Raw genomic sequence first — 19,326 nt, forward strand, 5'->3', positions numbered from 1 at the left:
ATATCGAAAACCAAAATTAGACATAGGAAACGTGTAATAAATTTTACTTAGTTTTGTGGAGAAAACTAAAATTGCAATAAAATATAGGGCGTTCCCTGGGAAGACACAAATGTTTGAGACCTCACTGTATTTACAAGACCTTGTATATTTTCAAACAATTTTAAAATTTACTTTTCATTTACCTGTAGATCACTGAATATACATGATTTTGATCTGTTTTTGCCGTTGAGCCAGAATACACCGTCGCATCGCAGTAAAGGTGCCTCACTCTACATAAAGCTTCAACTCTCGTTACATTGTAAGTTGTATTGACAAATAAATCTATATTAAACTACTATTAAAAATATCTTGGTTTTTTAAATTTATCTAAGAATTTTTAATTTTGCTATATCCGGCCATGAACCAATAATATCGACAACTACTTTCAACATTGCTACACTCTTAATCACTGTGTTAAACCTTAAAGTAAATTACAACAAATATATTAGTAGAACACATATTCTTTAAATTAAAAGAAAACTAGTCAACTACTGAAAAGTAAGTTATTTCTTACAATTTCCTTATCCAACGTCTTAGTTAGGAAACGCCAATGTCCCAATTAATTTCAAAGAGTAATCCTGAATTTTAAATTGAAAAAGTTTCAGAGCATTATTGAGTTTTATTCATAGTGACCCGTCTCATCAATTATATTCAGTGATTTAGAATAAATTCTTTCTAGCGGCAAAAAGGGATCATTTCGACCTCGTTAAACAGAGAAATCAATAAAAAGAAAATTCGGGAAGTCTGCAGAGCTTACTCATAATGCGAAGTTAACCATAAAGATGAGCCAACACACGAAAAATTGACCGGAAGGAAGGTTAACATAGTTATGAAAAGGAAGAGTGGAAAACAATTAAATTTATAGACCGGAGTTTAAAATTTTATTTGAATTATGCATGACTGATGCATGAATAATGAATTAGAGTATAAAATAATTATCGTACACGGAGCAAATAATAATCTACAGTGCATACACCAAGTGGCGAATTTGGAAGTGATAGATAGATTCGTATACTTGAGCTCCCTAATAACCAACAACGACGATTACTCGTCACAAAACAAGCGTAGACTAGCAACAGCCCAAACTGCAACAGCTAAATTAATTAGAATATAGAAAAACCGAAGAATAAGGAGAAATACTAAGCTCAGGTTTGTCAATGCCTTTATTTTTCCCATTGCTACATACCCAGCTGAAAAATGTGACTCTAAAAAAACATCAATAGGAGTAAGATCAAAGCCTTCGAAATGTAAGTCTATACAATAATCATACGCGTGCTCTGGACAGGACATAGAACCAACCTGTCAGTTCTGCAAGAGCTTTATATAAGAGACAGGATATTAAAAAAAGTAAACCGAGGATACCTAATTTACTTCGGCCACATAGCTAAAAGAACGAGGACCTTGGAACTATAGAACTACATGAAGTCGTCCATATAGCAGGATCGCAGCTAATAACGATAGCAAGCTAATAATATTTAGAGTCCCATTACGACCAGAGAAGGGCTAAAGTAATGAGGAGGAGGGAAACAATATCAAATATATTATTTAAAAATGTACAAAACGTACAATAAAAAATGTACAGAACTATCTGACAAGTAAAAACTAATTAATTTGAGAACCACCTCGACCCTCAACTCTCCTCGCGTACATTTTATAAAAATGTCATTCCATGACATTTCTGGTTTAAGGGTAAGTCCAAATACCAATAGCTGTAACTCGGTTGTCAGTAATAACATTGCCCCCTCCTTTAGACAGGCGACCCTGCCAGTCCACTGTCTCCTCAATACTTGCCGCCAACCCCAAGGAAAGTAAAATATGTGAAAATTGTTGGGGTGTTCCTGGGCAATTTGCGTAAAAATTAAATTTGCTTTTGTAAAGAAAATCACATCTCCTGTGACGCTTTTTCTCGCTTGTTCCATTTTACGAATCGATAGAGGAACATTCGATAGAGTCTATTGAAAAAATCCGCATAAGGGCTACTGGTACCCTAAGGGAGTTAATTATGACCTAAACATGGAATAGTAATAGGTCAATATCTCTGATTTCTCCTTCATGCCACCTGAAAGTTCTTTAGTTTTCTCCATTAGGAACCTGCAAAAAAAGCAAAACTGCAGGTCGGGAAAACAAAAAATTTTAGCTTCGTTTTGCGATTTTCTCACGTATAATTTTAAGAATATATTAATATTGATAGTTTTCATAGACAAAATTATTGGAAAAGTTGTAAAAAATTTAAATGTTGTTGCACTATTTTCTTCTTACGCTACTTTGTATATGGGTATGATTTAAGCTTATGTGAAAGATGGCAAAAGAAAAGTGTTAAAGTGATATTCAAACTAAAAACAGTTTTTAAGTTTGAGGGCCAAATTCTTTTAAGTGAGACCATTTTTTCTCTTATCCCATTCAAAAGTCAAAAAAAATCAATATGTACAATATACATATATATATATATATATATATATATATATATATATATATATATAGCAGTGAAAAAACAATAGGCGTAATGATATTGATTAATAAGTAGAAGTCCGGTTTTCTCTCTTTCCCCCTGTTTTCCCTCTTCTTCTTCTTAAAATGCCCTCTCCTCAATGGAGGTTGGCTACTACAATTTTAAAATCTTCTCTATCTTCAGCTGTTCTTATTAGCTGTTCAAAATTTAGCCCTGTCCATTGTCGGATGTTTCTGAGCCACGATAGTCTTTTACTTCCTAGGCCTCTCTTTCCCTCGATTTTTCCTTTCACTATAAGTTGGGCATATTGGTACTTATTATTTCTCAGTATGTGGTCTAGGTATGATGTTTTTCTAACTTTTACTGTGTTAAAAAGTTCTCTTTCCTTGCCCATTCTATGCAGCACTTCTTCGTTTGAGGTATGCGATGTCCATGAAATTTTGAGCATTCTCCGGTAGATCCACATTTCAAAGGCCTCCAATTTAATTACGGTTAATGTTTTTAGAGTCCACGTTTCAACTGCATATAGAAGAGTCGACCAGACGTAGCATTTTGATAAACGTAGTCGAATTTCGAGTTTTATTCGAGAATCACAAAACAGTTTTTTTATTTTTTCGAAAGATTTTCTGGCCTGTTCTATTCTCGATCTTATTTCTAGATCAGGATTTAGGCTGCTATCGATCCAACATCCCAGGTACTTAAATCTATTGACCTGTTCTAAAATGTGCCCATTTATTGTGCAAGGTTGAGGTACGTTTTGGTTTTTTCGGATTGACATCACTTTGGTTTTTTTAATGTTTATTTCTATACCAAATTGCTCACAGGTCGAGTTGGTCTTGTGGATGAGTCGTTGTAGACCTACGTCGAAATTCGCAATTAACACTGTATCATCGGCGTATCTGATACTGTTGATATTTACGCCATTCACCTTGACTCCATCCTTGGAATCCTCCAATGCTTCTTTAAATAGAAACTCGGAGTAAAGATTAAACAGCAGAGGCGACAGAACACATCCTTGTCTAACTCCCCTCCTAATTTCTACTTCTGCGGATGTGGAACCTTCCATCCTAACTCTGGCGTTTTGGTTCCAGTACAAGTTTTTTAAGAATTTGATGTCTTTTCCATCTAAACCGATTTCTTGCAAACGTTCTAATAGTAGGTCGTGTCTTACTCTATCAAATGCTTTTTCGAAGTCTATAAAGCATATAAATATATCTTTCTGTTGGTCGTAGCATTTTTGGGCGAGAACTAGTAAACTGAACAGGGCTTCTCTCGTTCCCATGCCGGCTCTGAATCCAAACTGATCGTCTTCGATGATTGTTTCGCACTTTCTATAGATACGATTATGTACGATTTTTAGTAGGACTTTTACTGCATGACTCATAAGGCTTATCAGACGGAACTCATTGCAGTGTTGTGGGTTTGGCTTTTTTGGTAGTGAGATGAATATTGACTCCAGCCAATCTTGGGGTATTTTACCTGTATCATAAATGCGATTGAATAAAAGGACAAATATTTCGATATTTTCTTCGCTGATTAATTTTAACGTTTCTGGGTATATTCCGTCTGGACCTGGGCTTTTATTTGTTTTAAGATGATTAATTGCATTTATGATTTTAGATTTCAGAATTGTTGGCCCTTCGTTGTTATTTTCCAATCTTGGTTCTTCTCGTATGTAGTGAAAAAGAATTTTAATATAGTTTTCCCATTCTTTCAGTTTGTCTTCCGTTGATTCTAGCAGCTTGCCATCCATGTTCAGCATGGTGTGAAAAGTCGTTCTCTTGGTAGTCGATGTAAACTCTTTTACCTTTTTATGTAAATTAAAAAAATCGTGCCTTTGTTGTAGTTCTTCTATTTCCACGCATTTTGTTTCCAGCCATTTCTCTTTTGCTTCGGTTATTTTTTTTTCGAATTATTCTATTTAGTCTTTTGTATTCTCCGTCCTTGTCATTTTTTCCTTTGGATTTTCTTCGTTTGTTCATTAATTGTAAAATCTCTTCTGTCATCCATTTCTGTTTGTTTTCCCTCTGGGTTCTAGGAATGTGCTTTGTAAGTTGGTTGCATCTTTTTTCCACTCCACTTTCCCTTGTTTAAGAATTGTTAGGGTAAATTATACTTGAGATCAACCTATCTGTATCGGCCAGGTTCGTTTTCTTTATCTCAACTGTTAATTGCTTTTGGATACTCACCTTATATTACCTAGTATTTTGTTTGAAGTCATATTACCATCCTTTTCTTATTAAAATGCTTTTAAAACTGAGAATAGTCTTATTTCCTTATGCAAGACAGCATGCAATAACTTTTTGTTGTTTGTATGAGTACAGTACCTACCTACATTGATGATTGTTTCACATTTTATGTTTGTGTGTCACAGTCTTCAACTTGTAAACATTCTGGTGATTTTACATAACCATTAGTTTGATTACATGTTTTTATATAAAACTCTATATGAGTTTTTTATTATTACTATTTTCATTTAGATGATGGACGACGTTGCCGATTCCTTTGTATTTTCTGTTGTGATTACCCTGACGTCTTGCTTGATGTGTAGCATTATTATTTTTATTTAAATAATATAACGTAATAACCAAAAAATTTATTATACAAATTAGCAACTAAAAGTATACATGTTTATTTACAACTACACTGGTTTCGTTTATAACAACTATGCCAAGATGATGGGTTTAAAAATCGAGAATAATTATAAATATTTTAAAATTGATTTAGAGTTTAATAAAATTGTAAAAAGCGCAAAAACTATGACACCTAGATATAGGGCATTCTTATACCTTTCAAAAGAGAAAAATTTGTTTAATATAATAATTAATATACATGGTGTTCTATTTAAAATAAGCTACATATCACATATCACATAATCTAATAATAAATCTGTAAAATGTTTAACGCCTTGTAAAAAAAAGCTTAATATTTAATCATGACATAAATTTAGAAAATGTCCAAATATTTAGATATAAGCGAAAATTTAGTATAATTGTCTAGATAAGTTTCGACTGACTCTTCTTTTTCAACTTTACATTTTAGGAAAAGTCAATATAACTCAGAGCACTCTGTACTCAGGTATATTGAACCCTTTATAAAACTATATCTTATTTTTTGCGGAAAATTGGAAAATGCAATAAAATACAGGCTATCTTATAAGAAAAAAAGTATAACTTTGATACGATGCAATTTACTGAGATACCCTGTATATTTTATGTAGCTTTTACAATTTTACAAACTATTATTGTAAATTTTTTTAAATATCTCATGGTTATTTCGATTTGCGAATGTTGCCGAATTGCAGGCCTCCAATGCTATATAGTTTGCTCAAATTGTTCTGGTAAAACATGCAGTAACATCATGTAAATATAAAAATTAATCGAAAAAATCGAAGAATTCAAAGATGAAATACCCACAATGATGCCAATTCTAACTCCCGTTCTTCTGTTCTGCTCTCCTGTTCTGCAAACATTCACCTTTGATACTGAATTGGATCCTGAACCTTAACCAACAAAGAAAATGAAAAAACAATAGATGTAAAACAACTTTTTAAATATATAATTATTATTATAGTTAATATTTTCTCGCTTGGAAATTATCTATTCAGTAGTGCTTATGGGGATACTACTTAAAAAACACGCTTTCAGATTCTGTCTCAGAGGCGGTCGGCAAAAAGGTCGATAATAAATTATTAGCAACGTAGAAATGTTAACAAAATGATAAATTATATTAATAAAAAAAATGTATAATTTAAATCTAAGCCTAATGGTTCATTTTTGTCGTATTCTTACGAGTATTGAAGAACCCGGTCAACTTCGGAGTTCTGTAAAACTCATAGAAATTAATTAAATTAAACAAATTTGTAGTGAAAATTATTTTTTGAACAACCCCCTGTCCCATCCCCCAAAAGAAAATGTCGTCAAAAATTTTTGTTATTTTTGTTTATAACTGTTTATTTTCCATTTTACAATTAAAAGTAACAAAAATATAGTTGTAGACAATTTAATTACTACAAATAATACTTAATAAAATTTTCTACAGGGTTGCTAGTTTACGAGATACAATGTGAACCTTTTGTACCTCTTTTTCCAAGATGAAGGAAGGGGGACAAAGATGGCGATCCAAAAAATTGAACTTGAAGTTATTCTTACCCCCCCTCCCCCCAACACATAAAAAAAATAAAATTGTGTCCTCTCAAAAATGCAACACTTTATTATTCAGATGCGATTAAGGTAAACAAAATGTTAATCGTGACAGATTCTATGTCATCACTACATCTAATCAAGAAAATATACACCCAGCATCCATAAGCGTTACTAATAACGAAAGAACTAAATAAATTACATAATTATAGATATAAGTATCAAGTTTCTCTGGGTCCCATCACAGGTCGGAATAGCAGGTAATGAAGCAGCCGACCGAAATGCCAAAGAAGCTATAAATGATAACAGTAGCCAAATGTCTCTCCAATCTGTTAGTATGGATCTAAAAGGCTATTTTATGAAACATATTTTCGAGATCTGGTACAATAAATGGAAATCCACACCATCAACGCTTCAGGAAATAAAAAATAAAATTGGACCATGGCAACCACCCAGTGGCGCACCTAGAATTTGTCTGAGGGGGGAAGTTTGAAATTTTTCTATGCTATTTTTATTTTGAGTCCCTAAAATTTGGGTTTTAGTTTAATTTAAACTACTAAAGATAGCAGTGACAAAGATTCAGGTACCTATTATCCTGCCTACAAGCTAAAATCAGCCTCTTTTACTTGTGTGCAATTCACTTTCGCACGTACCGTACTCCGAAAGTGAGGTAGCCGCTGTAAGGATGATGACATTTTTGGAACACTCCTTTCTCTTATCTAGATTTTATCCATTGTTATGAAGCTATTTTCTTGTGGCATTTTAAAGTAATTACTGTTTTAATGGGAATAAGCCACAAATGAAGGTTAAAATAAGTTTATTGATGTTTGACATTAATCCAACTTCTCCCGGTCCAAGGCATGCTTCTCCTACAAAGCTCTTGATTTCATCGCTCTTCTAATTCCTTCATTCGATGAGCGTCGAGGTCTCCTTTTTTTTTCTTCTTCCAGGGGGCTTCCATTTGTGAAGTTTTTGGGGCCAACGTTCGTCAGGCATTCTCAATGTGTCCAAACCATTTTGAACCTCTTCTTTCTATTCTGTCAATGACCGTTTCTGTAGCATTCATGTTATTTCTTATAGATTCGTTGGTCTTCCTTTCCTGCCTTGATGTTCTAGCAGTTCTTCTCAAATAATCCATTTCAACTGCCAACAATCTTCTCTTCAGGTCTGCATTAATTGTCCATACTTCAGAGCCATAACAAGGAACTGATTCAACCATGGTTTGCTCTATTCTTTTTTTGTTACTCTTGGAAATGTTGCAATCCCACCATAAGGAGTTCATACATCCTAAAATTTAACGTCCATGATTAATTCGGTTTTTAATTTAAGTTTCTCCCAAGCCGTTCTTAGCAATGAGTGTACCTAAATATTTAAATTTTTCCACTTGTTTGATTTCCACGTCCTCGACTATCAACACTTCAAACCTTGCATCTGAATTGATAACTAAATATTCTGTTTTTTTCATGCTGACTTGTAACCCCCATTTTACATACTCTTTGATTAGACGCTTCATCATAAATTCTAGATCATACGAATCTTGAGCTAGGACGACTTGGTCATCCGCAAAGTTCAAGGAGAACAGTACGTCATTTCCTATGGGAATTCTCATTCCCTGGCAGTAGTTTTTCCAATTTAGAAGGGCTGGCTCAATATATAAATTAAACAGTAAGTGTAACATACTGCATCCTCGTTTTAGTCCTTTAGTCACTTTTATTGGCTCTGATAATATATTTCCGATTTTTAGATAAGTAGTGTTATCGCTGTATACTTCTGTGATTATTCCTAAAAGGTATGGACTAACGTCGAGTTGTGTAAAGCTTGCCACAATTTAAGTCTTGGAACTGTATCAAACGCCTTTTCTAGGTCGATGAAGGCTAGATGTACTTTGGTACCAACCGATATTCTTTTTTCTATTAATTGTTAAAATATAAACAAGTTATTAGTGCAAGATCAAAGATCAAAGATTCAAACGTCAATAAACTTATTTTAACCTTCAATTGCGACTTATTTCGATTAAAATAGTAATTAGATCTTATCTCTGTCGTTGGCCCGGTTAGTGTTTCTCTTTTTCTTGTTTCTTTCCATCACCAATACTATTCCATCCCTCCGTACTTCCCGTCATCTTCACGATCATCTCTCTTACATTCACAGGGTTCATACCTATTTCTTTATACATTGTTTCTCTCCACTATACATCTATTACACTTCAGCATTATGTGAGTAACAATGTCGGAATATTCGCAGTATAGGCACTTATCTGTATCTGCCTTTCTGAACCTATGAAGATACGCCCTAAAACAGACAATCTACCCAGTCCCTTAGGCTCGGGATCAGCATCTTGGTCCACTGGGCAACATCTTCTTGTTGTTTCACTCTTCTTGCCATCTTTCCATTGATCTTTTCCTTTCTTCTTGTTTTTTATAGCTGTTGTCAAATGCTCTCTTCTCTCATAGAAATGTCTCTTTTCTACTGCTAACACATGCAGAGGAACACAACCAGTGATAGTTCACAAGGCCGTCGCAGATACAGTCCTGTAGACTCGTTCTGTCTTTCTTTGTCATAAGCCTAATATTAGGTATCTATATCTAAATATTATAATGAAAAATATTATTAATTATTGTGTATTAATTATTGTATATTTATACAATAATTATTGTGTTCTACATATTTAAAGTGGTAATTTAATTATTCAATTAGCGTTTTGGATTTTTTGTATTATGTGTGAAAGACAAGTTATATTTTCCTACTATTCTTTATATATTTTTTACTTTATATGCCCTGTGGGGGGTTTTAACCCCCAAAACACCCCCCTGGGTGTGCCACAGCAACCACCCGATGTATCTAGACGAAAGCAAATGATCATTTCCAGTTTACGACTTGGACATACCCAGTCTTCCCATGAACATGTATTTAAAAAAAAAGAACACCCAATTTGTGATCCATGAGGTTCACCCCTTACAGTAAAATATGTGCTAGTGGAAAAGTGCGAAAAGTTTAATATCCGTAGAATTAAATATCATCTACCAAACAATCTTAAAGACATTTTAAACTGAAATAACAATATTGATAAACTACTGTTTTTAAAAGATTGTAATTTAATAATTAAAGTGTAACTGTTAAAGTGTTTGTTATCGTTCCGCTAATAACCTTATTAGTTTAAAGCGGGTTTTTTGTAAATAAAAAAAAATGCAACACTAATGTGACTTTCCAATGGACTATATTTGCTCTGACTTTCACTAAATAATATTATTTATTACAAGAATGATAATGGTTGACACTTAAATGCATGTAGGAGGTTGGTTAAATAATTTAAAATCACTTCAAATAAAATGTCTCAACAGCTACAGTCCTGTTTAAAAATCAGTACAGTTCGACTCGAGCAGCCGAACAGTACGGACGTGAGAGAGAAGCGTGCTTAGGTGGGGGCGACTGACCTATTGTCAACGGAGCTTTTCAGCTCCCGGTGGGTAAGACACCGAGTGTGGCATAGGCACTTGTCCTACATATTAGCGAAAAGCGGATGCGAGGTTGTTACTAGTTAAACCGTCGAGGAGCTGTTTTTATAGGCTCCTCGCGGAGGCTATAATAGCTTCGCGTTTGCGAAGAATTCGGGATCACCTCAGTGTGTCGTCAGGGATGACACTGTAAGGCCTTGACATTTGACAAGGTCGGACAGAAACGGCCCCTGCTCCTGAGGTGTGAGAAACAGGAAGAGGATCCCTCACTGTGGATACAGGGAGTGAACTACCGCGAGGTACCTGGGACGGCACCCAGTAAGCCGTACTGACAGCGGTCAGTCGGTGGAAAAAAAACAGAGTCGTCTAAGTAGAATTTTCTTATATCTTATGAACTATTTGTTCACTGCCTTACGGCAATATGAGTGATATTCCCCCCCCAGAAAGTGTTGTCACGCAGGTGACAACACAAGAAGAAGAAGAGAATGATTTAGCCGAATCAGCAAACCCCTCTGTTGACAGCTCGATCGAGCTATATAATAAATTTATTAAATCGACTAATCCCGCGATCGACGACATAGAAATCGTAATATCTGACGATGACTCCTATCTGCCCGAGTCGGAGGAAGAAAAAAGCGAAATCGACACCGATGACGATATCAATACGATGGACGCCATCGACGAAGAGCCGAGCCCAGCTGCAGAATCGCGCGAAGCCCCACCCCCAACTGTAGTAGAGACACAACCCGCCGTGGACAACGTCTCCAAAAATGAAGCCGAGCCCGAAATCGGCAAGAAAATGAAAAGGCTAAGGCCCAAAGAAGACTCTTCGGAAGACGAAGAAGTAAAGAAAAAGGCCAGAGAAATGGCGGAAAGGGAAAAGGCCAATGAGCTTTTAAGGTCGGTCAATGTACTGACGGAACAGATCAAATCCCTTAAAGAAGAAAGCCGTATCCGCGAGGAAAAGGCAAATAAACAAATCCAAGACCTTCTCGCTCAGATGACTGAGCTGAGAAACGAAAACAAAGAAAAGGACAAGGAGATACAAAAACTTGTACAACATATAATGGCATTAACAGCAGCCAAGGAGAAAGAAGAGTCAATAATGGAAATCGACCCGTGGAAAGCCTCCCTCGATAATGACTTTGTAAAGCTAGTGGAACTAGGAATCGGTTCACCTCCCCCCGTAAAGCCATCCGGTAGCAAAGGCAAGCCTAAAGAGCCGGAAAGAATCATAACAACCAAAGAACCTGCAGGTTGGACACAAGTCCAAAACAAAAAAGGAAAAAAGACAGGCACCACTACTGAGAAATCAGACAGTAGTGAGAAAACAAAAATTAGCGTCGCCGAAAAGCAGACGCAGATAATAAATCAGCGGAAAGAAATCGAATTTAACAAGGCTGCGAAAGAGGCTCATGAAAGAAGCCAGAAAAAGAAAACTGCCCAAAATAACTTGAGCAAAAATAGCCAAGTTGAAAAAGAAAACGACGTATCAAAAGATTCACCGCAAACAAGCGAGGAGCCTATAGTAAAAGAGCCGAAACCACCGGCGATAATCCTAAAAACTGTAGGAGAACACCAAAAAATCCTGCAGAGAGCAGCCAACCAAGGCATAATATCAATCAATAAGTTTGCACGATCAGGCAGATCGATTGTTATTAACACAAAAACCAGAAAAGATTACCTAGGAATGGTACACATCCTAGAAGAACACAGTCCAAAAGTAGAATTCATCGCATATCCCATAGATAGCGATAAACTAAAAAGAGTCATTATAAAAGGGCTATCTGCTACTACTAGCACAGTAGCAATTAAAGACGAACTATACAATAAAGGAATAGAAGCAACAAGGGTGATCAATATGATCTCCAAAAAAGCTGATAAAAAAGTACTGCCACATTTCATCGTCACCCTCAAAGAGGAAGACGTTGCAAAAATTAAAAAAATATCTGATATATGCTACATGCGCATCTATGTGGAGGATGAATTCAAAATCACAAAAGACACCCTACAGTGTTATAACTGTCAAGGGTTCTATCACAGCTCAAAGGCTTGCCATTGCGGATCCAGATGTGTAAAATGCGGAGAAAACCACATCAGTAACGACTGTGAGAAAAGCCGGGAAACCGACCCCAAATGTGCAAACTGTGGTGAAGCGCACACAGCAAATTATAGAGGATGCTCTAAGGCCCCCAAAAAGAAAACACCTGCCCCAACAAGACCGGTAGGAAGACCCATAAACAGCGCTCCAATCAACAAAGGAGTCAGCTACGCACAGGCAGCGAAAAAATCCGCTGAAACCACCTCAGAATCTCCAGCACAACCACAAGAAGTGTCGGTACAGGACGCAGCTACCCTCATCGCAAACTTCCATACAGAGTATAATAACAAAATGATGGAAATGATGTCCATGATGGACAAAGCAACAAAAATGATGACTGCATTTGGAGAAGCCGTCCGAAAATGTTAGCAAACCAAAACGAAGATCTACGCATTGGGTCATGGAATTCCGGCGGAATATTCAAAAAGATCAACCTTCTGGATGAAATAATAAACAGATTAGAGCTCGATATCGTAGCCCTTCAAGAAACCAAACTAGTGGAAAGGAAAAAAACAAAATTTCCAGGCTACGATATCTATAGAACGGATCATAGAGCATTATCAGGAGGAACAGCTATATTAGTCAAAAGGGGACTCGAACACGAGCACATCCCAACACCAGACGGACTGGTGACAATGGAAGCCACAATTATTCGACTTAAGGCCAACAACGAAACACTAAAAATAGTGTCAGCTTACGTCAGACCACATGATCCGATTTTCAACGAAGATTTGAGCCTAATACTGAACTCAGAAGAGCCAACTATAATTATTGGAGACCTAAATGCTAGATCTCCCAATTGGTTTGACAGGACGACCAACCGAAATGGAAGATATCTCTGCAACCATCTCGAGAACAGACCGAACACATATGTCATCGGACCAACAGAACCGACATGTTTCCACGGAGAACTCCCTACGTATCTCGACATTGCAATCCTACACAACGTGGGTCAACAATACGAGATACACTCTCTAAATGAAGGCGATTCGACACATAACCTAATCGTCCTGACCCTGGGCGCAACAGAATTGAACTATTTGCAGCCCCACAACAGAAAGAAAACAAGTTGGCCAAACTTTAGAAGAATTGTGAGCGAGAACATCGGTAACATCCCAACAATTAATAATATTACAGAACTAGAAGACAGTGTAATAAAACTAGAACAAGCAATAAACAATGCTATCGATGCCAGCTCCAAAACCGAAACAATCACAAGACAAAAAGGAAGATTCAGGGATATAAGTATAGAACTTCAAAACCTAATCAAAGAGAAAAACCGGAAAAGAAGAAGAGCCTACCGCACAAGAATGGTAGAAGACAAAAGGATTGCAAATGAGCTAGACAGGGAAGTGAAAAAACAACTTCAAAATCATAGAAATGAAAGCTGGGACTCCTATATCGATGAGCTAAATCCTAACAAATCCGCCTTCTGGAAGTTATCTAAAATCCTTCGAAAGGACAAGAAACCCATACCTCCCCTACACGGAGTAAACGGGATTGTCCATACGGAAATCGACAAAGCCGAAGTCATGAAGGACGAACTAGAAAGGGCGTGTAGAAACAACGAAGACCCCGACGATGACATAGACTTTGAAGAAGAGGTAGAAAGAACAGCGAGAAGACTTAGAAGGAAAAAGGGCAGAATAGGTATTACACATACATCTCCCGAAGAAATAAAGGATATTATAAAAATGACAAATGCCAAAAAAGCCCCAGGACCCGACAACATCACAAATAGGGCGCTGAAAAATCTACCAACAAAAGCTATTGTTTATATCACTAACATAATAAACAACATGCTAAAACTACGATATTTCCCAGATAGGTGGAAAGAGGCACACGTAATAATGATTGCAAAACCTGGTAAAAACGGCACATTTCCGCAAAATTACAGACCTATCAGCTTATTATCATCTATAAGCAAGATAGCGGAAAGAGTTATACTAAAAAGACTCAATGAAGAATCACAAATGCTAGGAACCATACCAGAGGCTCAATTCGGGTTCAGAAGCGAACACTCCTGTGAATTACAGGTACTACGACTTACAGAATTCATCACCAAAGGATTTAATGAAAAAATGTACACAGCTACAGCTTTTCTGGACGTCAGCAAAGCCTTCGACAGAGTCTGGCACCATGGACTCATCTATAAAATGAATGAATTTGGTTACAGTGAGGCGATGACATGCCTCCTTGCGTCATATCTTGCCAACAGAAGGTTCAGAGTTCGAATAGGGGCAACCCTATCCGAAGTCGGGACCCTGGAGGCGGGTGTGCCTCAGGGAGCGGTGCTGTCGCCGTACCTGTACACCATCTATACGGCCGACACGCCAAAAGAGCCAGGCTCTCTGTTGAGTCTTTACGCTGACGACACAGCAATAGCTGTTAGCTGGAGAAACCCGGATCATGCAGCTAATCATCTGCAAAGAGCACTAAACAGATTCCAAAGATGGTGCATAAAATGGAAAATAGCCCTAAATCCAGATAAAACACAGGCTGTAATGTTTAGTCACAGAAGAAGTGTACCAAATCGCGAAATTACAATCGAAAACACCCCAGTAGACTGGACCAACCAGGCTAAATACCTAGGGGTACATCTAGATAAGAAGCTAACGTTCACTGAGCACATCAATCAGCAAATACGCAAAGCCAAAGCGTTGAAAAGTCAGCTCTCAACACTTATTGGAAGGAAAAGTAAACTACGATTTAAAACCAAAATCAGGGTTGCGAATAGTATTATCCTGCCAGTCCTAACATATGCATCCGCTGCGTGGGGACACACCTGTAAAACAAACAGGAAAAAGATACAGACTACTCAAAATCAAATAGTCAGAGATGCACTTAAGATACCAAGGTACGTACCCTTGAGATATGTATATAGAGACTCAGGACAAACAAGAATCCTACGCACGCTAGACGAGAGAGCATATGAAATTTTTAACGGACTAAGAAACCACCCCAGCAGAATGTTAAGAGAGCTGACTAATTACAATGAAAACACAAGGACGGTACACAGAAGACCAAAACAACAGATAGCTCGATATAGGGAGAACCCGAACGAATAAATAAAGAATGAGATGGTTGCAAGAAGAACGAACAAAGAAATGCAGTCAATCAGAAAACACACAAAAAAAAACTCTGGCGAGAGGGTACGCTTTTCTTTTTTAGGTTTTTAGGTAATTATAAGTCCAATATACACCGGGGTGTGTGAGAGCATTATACACTTGGGAATGCACACCCCAATACACGCACACAAATAGGATTAAGGAAAAAAGGAAAGAATTGTTGCCCAGGCATTTTATAGTCCCGACGCCACAAGGAAGTCCACAAAAAAAAAAAAAAAAAAAAACAAAAAAACAGTGTTTTCTGATTAAATAACGTAAATTCATATTGATACATTCATACTTTTCATTAAACCGTTTAACGTAAATTTACCTTATATAGCAAATATAGAATTCTATATACCGCTCCGCGGACTAGGCCCTTAAGGCAAATCGAAATGAAAGATCTACTCGCGAAATCCGAGCACTGAGGTCATGTGCGGCATGCATGGGCTTGGTGGCCGGACCCCTCTCGGGTGCTCAGCCGGCGAGGAGAACAAAATTTATTTTGCCAAATCGGCGGCTGAGTGACCGAGCACACACCCTTTTCCGGACATAGAGTCATCAGCTCAGGCTGATGGCTCTATGGTCGGAACACACGCTCTTTTTTCTTTTTTAGGGACTCAAGTCCCGACGTAAAGCTAGAGTAAAATCAATTGAGTCAGTAAAGTAAATAGGGAGAAAAGCCTAGATGTGGCTACCCCTACAGTTAGGTGGCATAACCACATTCACTAAAAACCGAGGATGTCCTATTACCCAGGGCATCTTAAGTAAATTTCAGATCATAAGCCTCCTCACGTAAGTCACACGATGAGGAGGGGTGGTGGAAAAGCCTGGGGGTCAGATAGGTACCACTTCGACTAGCGAGGTGTGACCGGTTTGATCTTCGGACATGTGGATCCCATTCTTACATTGGTATACACATGTTCCTAGGGGCAGGGTTGATCACTGCGTGTGTGTGTGTGTCCTGTTTAAAAACATTGATTACGTTATCACATTTACACACTGATATAATGATAAAGAAGAAAGAATGCGTGTTTTAGATTATTACCAACAGTTTTAGGCATTATTACTTAGATACTATAAAAAGTGATGATTTATATATCTACAGTTAAAATATTACATATAACTAAAATGCTGCATTGTAAATGGCACGGTTTATATATAGTTTGTTTGCCAACAACTTCATTAACTCACCAACGAGGACGATTCGAGATAAACCAAACGAGCAGATAAGAAAGAATGCCAGTTGTCAATTGTGTTTTTCTGTTGGAATTACTTCAGTTAGAATAAAACAAGTCTATTTTAGAACACCGACAGCAAGGATTTGGCACTGAATACAAAGAGGATCCTCTCTGGATTTTCGACTGAAATGTTATGTGTAAGCATGATTAAACGTTACAAATGGGTTTCGGAAGAATCTTTAAGCGACACAGTGGAAATTCTGTTTGCTGCGACGGTTGTTTTGTGAATAATGTACCTATCCAATGAAAATTGTTTGAAACATCTTCTAGGCAAACAATTAAAGTAATAATAAATAAATTTTAGTTGCTATCTCAGATAGTTAGATTTAAGAAGATTAAAATTTAACTAGTAAAAGTAAATTGGTAGTTAAACCTTTGTCTAAAAATATAGGTATATAAAAATTACCTAGTAATTTCATGAATAAAACGTTTATTTATCGATATTTGTTTTAAGAATATTATTTTAAGAATTTCTTGATTTTATATTTACATTTTTGATTTAGTAATAGTCATGGTGGAAATGTGAGACACTTAAAAAAGGTGGTGCAAAGATGAGACAGTATTTTTAAAGAAAGAAAAAACAGAATTTTTGGTACTAATATAATATGGTCAAAAATACCTTACTTCGCAATTAAAATTTAAACGTAATATTCCTTGTATGTTTTAAAAAAGCGCAAAATTAGTTTATGCATTTTTAAATGAATAAAATTTTCTTAGCTTAAACTTGAGAAAAAATGCCCGATTTCATCTTCTTCTTCTTTGGGTGCCATGTCCGTAATCAGACGTTGGCCGTCATCATGTTTACAATTTCCTGAAACCTTTCTCTGTCGGCTGCTGCGCGAAATAATTCTTCTACTGTGGAACCACACCATTGTCTAATATTACGCAGCCATGAAAGTTTCTTTCGACCAATCCATCTCTTTCCTTCCACTTTTCCTTGTATTATAAGGCGAAGTAGATGTTATTTAGGTCCTCTAATTATATGGCCGAAGTATTCTGTTTTTCTCCTCTTTATGGTGTTTATGAGCAGACGTTCTGAATTGATCATTTGAAGAACATCTTCATTGGAAGTGTGCGAAACCCACGATATCTTTAGGATTCGTCTATAGCACCACAATTCGAATGCTTCTAACTTGTTTAGTATTGTGGTTTTTAACGTCCATGTCTCACAACCATACAATAGGATGGACAACACATAACATTTCAGGACCTTCTTACGAATATTTATCGACAGGTTTCTGTTGCATAAAACTGGTTTCCAGGTCATAAAAGCCTTACGTGATATTTCGATCCTGATTATTATCTCTTCATCAGAATCACAATTTACATTTAACCAGCTGCCAAGGTATTTGAAATGATTTACCCTTTCGATCTCCTCTCCGTTAAGAGAAATGAGACCTTGATCTATATTGATCTTTCCAACTGCCATCCACTTTGCCTTTGAAATGTTGATTTTTTAGGCCTCTCCGATAAATTGCTTCACTGACTAGATTTAGTAATGTTTGGAGATCTTGTAAATTTTCTGCAAGAATGGCTGTATCGTCAGCGTATCTAATATTGTTGATTACTTCTCCACCTAGTCTTACTCCCTCTTGTCTATCATCGAAAGCCTCCCTAAAGATTTCTTCAGAGTACAGATTAAAAAGAGTGGTAGACAAAACACAACCCTGCCGTACTCCACGTTTGATGGATATTTTTTCAGTCGGACTGTCTTCAATTTGGATAGAGGCTACTTGATTGTAATATAAGTATTTCAGCAGTCTCATATCATAGTGATCAAGTCCTGCTGCCCGTAGGCAATCGAAAAGTGTATCGTGTTGTACTCTGTCGAACGCCTTCTCGAAGTCGATGAAACAAACATAAACATTCTTTCGGAATTCACAACTTTTTTGTAATAGAACGCGCATACAGAATAGTGCCTCTCTAGTTCCTAGACCGTTTCTAAATCCAAATTGCTTATTACCTATCCTACTTTCGCATAGAAGGAATACTCGGTTGTGTATAATTCGTAAGAGTATATTCAGTGTGTGACTCATCAAACTGATTAGTCTAAAATCGCTGCATCTGGTGGGCCCGCTTTTCTTTGGTAATGTTATAAACAGTGACTCTAACCAATCATCTGGTATATTTCCTTCGTTGTAAATTTTGTTGAAGAAAGTGGTTAAGCAGGCAATGCTTTCCTCATCCAAAAGTTTAAGTAGCTCAGCAGGAATTTGATCTGGTCCAGGTGCTTTATTGTTTTTGGCTTGCTGTATTGCCTTTTTGCCGATTTCATCAACGATACCTAAATATTTAAGAATTACCTAACTGGGCTTAGGTACTTCCTAACTCTAAAACGGAATTTACCATATACGTTAAGAATTGAATAAACCGCTTAAGCATTACCTTATCGTCGGATACGTTTTGCGATCTTCCTAAACATTTTAGGTATTACTTATAGTTGGTTTTGACTGATGTACTTGTGTATGGTGACGGATGTAATTTGTGTGTTATTTTGTAGTTAGTTGTATTTTTGCATTATTATATATTAATAATTACATTTAACAATTACAATTAACAATTAAAGTATATGAAGGAAAAAAATCAATACAAATAAATAGAGGCGTGAGACAGGGTGACACAATATAACCGAAACTTTTCACTCAGGATCTGGAAGATATGTTTAAAAGATTAGAATGGGAGTAAAAAGGTATCAAAATTTGGGGACAACGCTTGAACCATCTAAGGTACGCTGATGACATCTCATTGACAACCGATACAAAAGAAGAATTTTTTGAAATGATGAAAGAACT

At 36.6% G+C, this 19,326-nt stretch overlaps 1 protein-coding gene across 2 annotated transcripts in view; it reads right to left on the bottom strand.

Moving 5' to 3' along the window:
• The window catches only part of LOC140441321 (neurotrimin-like), a 1,166,806-nt gene that overhangs the window by 953,376 nt on the left and 194,104 nt on the right, over nucleotides 1-19,326 (bottom strand). The gene's annotated exons all lie outside the window — the stretch shown is intronic.

The sequence above is a fragment of the Diabrotica undecimpunctata genome, chromosome 5 (assembly GCF_040954645.1).
Source record: "Diabrotica undecimpunctata isolate CICGRU chromosome 5, icDiaUnde3, whole genome shotgun sequence".
Classification (NCBI taxonomy): domain Eukaryota; kingdom Metazoa; phylum Arthropoda; class Insecta; order Coleoptera; family Chrysomelidae; genus Diabrotica; species Diabrotica undecimpunctata.